The sequence below is a fragment of the Empidonax traillii genome, unplaced genomic scaffold, assembly GCF_003031625.1.
Source record: "Empidonax traillii isolate 1590-97213 ecotype Southwest subspecies unplaced genomic scaffold, ASM303162v1 scaffold2836:size18842, whole genome shotgun sequence".
In the NCBI taxonomy this organism is placed as follows: domain Eukaryota; kingdom Metazoa; phylum Chordata; class Aves; order Passeriformes; family Tyrannidae; genus Empidonax; species Empidonax traillii.
The window spans coordinates 10,483-13,460 of NW_020958029.1; the positions used below are offsets into that span (position 1 = coordinate 10,483).

The following is a 2,978-nucleotide window of genomic DNA, read 5'->3' on the forward strand; positions in this document are numbered from 1 at the left end:
TGAAATCTTTAAGGATTTATCCTCACATGACCATCAGAGGGGTAAGACAGCCGCCTTCCCACTTGAAACAGGGTGGATTGCAGCAGGGAACAATCTGGAGACAGATTTCCAGGTGTTTTTTGCTGTCAGCTCCTTACAGCACATCTTTTGCCATACTCCTGCACACTGGAAAGATCCAGAGAGATGGACGTAACTGTGTCTATTCCTACCACATGCTCATCTGATGCCCTGAAAGTTAAACTACCCTGGGAAATGAAAGAATGGTTATGCTGATACAAGATCTGAGGAGTGAGCAGTCAATGCTATGGATGATACCTCTCCCCTACACCAATATGGATGTGCAGCAACTAACCTCACCACTCAGGGCTGATAAGGTTCATCTCATTTAGGTAACAGCTCAGCTGTTCAGGGACAGTGATTTCCTTCTATCATTAACCTCTAATAAAAATAAAAGTATAAAAGAGACAATGTCATAGAGGAATGCACTTTCTTCATCTTAACTTCAGCTGAATTACCAGAATGTCCCTAAAAGTTTGAGAGCAAAAGAAGTGTCTTTGTTCATCCCCGTCCTTTCACTGCCCTGACATAAAGTGCTGCAGCAAGCTAGTAGGGGTAGATGAAAAAAAATCAGTGGATGAAATAACTTTCCTTGAATCATTCATCCCAATTTTCTCATTGACTCCAAAAAACAGTGTTGAAAACCGAGGCATGTCCCATCTGCTCCTGAACAAACATCCCCATGGCAGTGACAGCAGAGCACACACCTCAGAAAAAGAAACAACAAACCCAAACAAAAATAAAAACAAAAGTAAGAAATTCTCCAAAGCTTTTACTCTCAGTCATTTAACCACATGCTCAAAGAAAACTCAGAGTTTAAATGAAGCACGAATCCATTAAAAATGCAGATAGTTATACTTCAAACAGCTTGAAACAGTTCAGGAAAAACATATCGTATGGCCATCACAACTGCGGGGCAAGTTCCTGCCACTCGAGAGGAGAGTTTGGGGCCCCCAGCCCCAAAGGGCTGGATCAGCAGTTCCTGGCCTCAGCTGACAGTCAGGGGCCACGCACCACACTCCGAGCTGGGACCAGCAAAGCCTGACCCCCTCCAGCATAGCCTCTCTCTCCTTCCCCATTGTGGAAGAAGTTACCACAACATGTTCAGCCACGTGTTCGTGCAGTTGCACAAGTGGGGCGAGCAAATGTGGTGCAGCACATCCCACCTCCTGCTGCACAGAACGGGCCCCTGCTGCACCCAGTACAATGTGAGCTCTAGAAACCAACCTACGTCCAACACCAATAAAACACATGCAGATATTAGCTTGAGAATGCAGCCCAAGATAGCAGAGGGTTTTAGGACGTTCAAGGAATTGGTTTTGGTAAGAGTACGCTCCACATAATCCAAAAAGATCTCAAATGCTGAAATTTTAAGTGGAAAAAATTATTTCATATTAAAAAAAATGGAGGAGGATCATGCCAAAGACTGAGATAATTAAGGTGGAGTTTCAACGATTAACAAAAAATTGCTGGATTACAGAAATTTTAAAATATTTTCTGACTTTGCAGATGAGAACAGCGTTTCATTTGACTGAAAAATGATGTTGGAAGGAATGCCCTATGCCTACTTGCAAACCACTGGTCACATTTTGCTTTTAAATGGATACATTTGATCTACAAGTGCTTGTACATGTTCCCAGGCTCAAAACAAGACAAAAGGGAAGCACGTCTGCCCTTTAAACAGCACTTTCTTTGACATTGCCTCTCCTCTTTCCTAAGCCTGCAAAAGCATCTTTGAATCTTAAATTAAAACATAGTCTCAAGTCTGGCATGGGTACTGAAGACTGCAATTGTTGTGCAATCCATTAATTGAAATATGTATCCATATGATTTTTTTCTGCCTTTTAAAAAACAGATATAAATAAATAAATAAATAAATAAATAAATAAGTGAATAAACAAAGCTTACCCTACTTAAGAGGACAGAATTCCATGACGAAAATCAGGAAAATTTTATGTACAGCAGTTAAAGAGGAAGAAGAGAAGAATATAATTTTAAAAAGTAGAAACAAAGGTATTCCACAGTCCATGCATTGAAGGAAAGAAAATCAAATGGAGATATATTTAAAAAGATGATCGAATGGCCTGCTGAATTGGGGTTTATGAGACCAACCCCAGTAAACTCCATGGAAACTAATGACAACATTCCCACAAGAATAGAATTGGTTTGCACAGCAGCAGAATTTAAGTTTTATCCCTATAGCAACACAACATTTTCAGGTTTCTTCTGCCCCATTATCTCATTCTCCTATGCTACTGGCTTGAAGAAAACCAATTAAATCATTTTTCTATTAAGAAAATTTGATTCAATATTCTGTGCAATGTTTCTGCTCAAGTTAAACCATGAGACTCCAGTCACAAAGGGCCCTTGTAAAGGGAAGAACTAACAAAAGGAACAGATTTCCTCTTCCAAGAACAGCATAGCAATTACTCTAATATTCATTTTTATTTTAAACCTCCAAGATGCTCCTCAAAAATTCCCTTTTAGTTCTATTTTAATTAAATTTCAAACACCTTGGCTGCTCAACTGCTTACCTATCAATTCAGACTGAGCAGAAAACATTTTAACAGCATAACTAAAGTGGTTCAGAGAACACCAACGCGCTGGATCTTCTCTGTTTGAATGCTCTTTAACTGTGCTCTGGACAGCAAAATCAGCCTTTTTGCCAAAAGGATCAGTCTAAGATGTTCCTTTTGGGACTGGAGCTCCTTTTCGTTCCTAAGCAACAGATTTGCATAAGCTGAAGGAGCAAAGAAAAATGCTTTTCACATCATTTACTGGCCTGCCTGATTAAAGTAAAAGACAGAAGAAAGCAAACAGCAGCTGACAGTCCTTTGTGCAACAGATCTGACATACTGTTAAGCTTTCAGAAACAAGTCTGCGATTGGAATAAAAAAAAAAAGGCTCAATAGGTGAAAAAG

The 2,978-nt window shown here is 39.8% G+C and overlaps 1 protein-coding gene across 1 annotated transcript in view; it reads right to left on the bottom strand.

Annotated features, from left to right (window-relative positions):
- LOC114072259 (cytoplasmic FMR1-interacting protein 1-like) overlaps positions 1-2,030 on the bottom strand; it is a gene marked incomplete at its 3' end in the record, with an annotated part of 12,492 nt that extends 10,462 nt beyond the window's left edge. The window contains exon 1 of the mRNA XM_027910176.1: positions 1,966-2,030. The remainder of the gene's footprint in view (positions 1-1,965) is intronic.
- Positions 2,031-2,978: the final 948 nt, after the last annotated feature.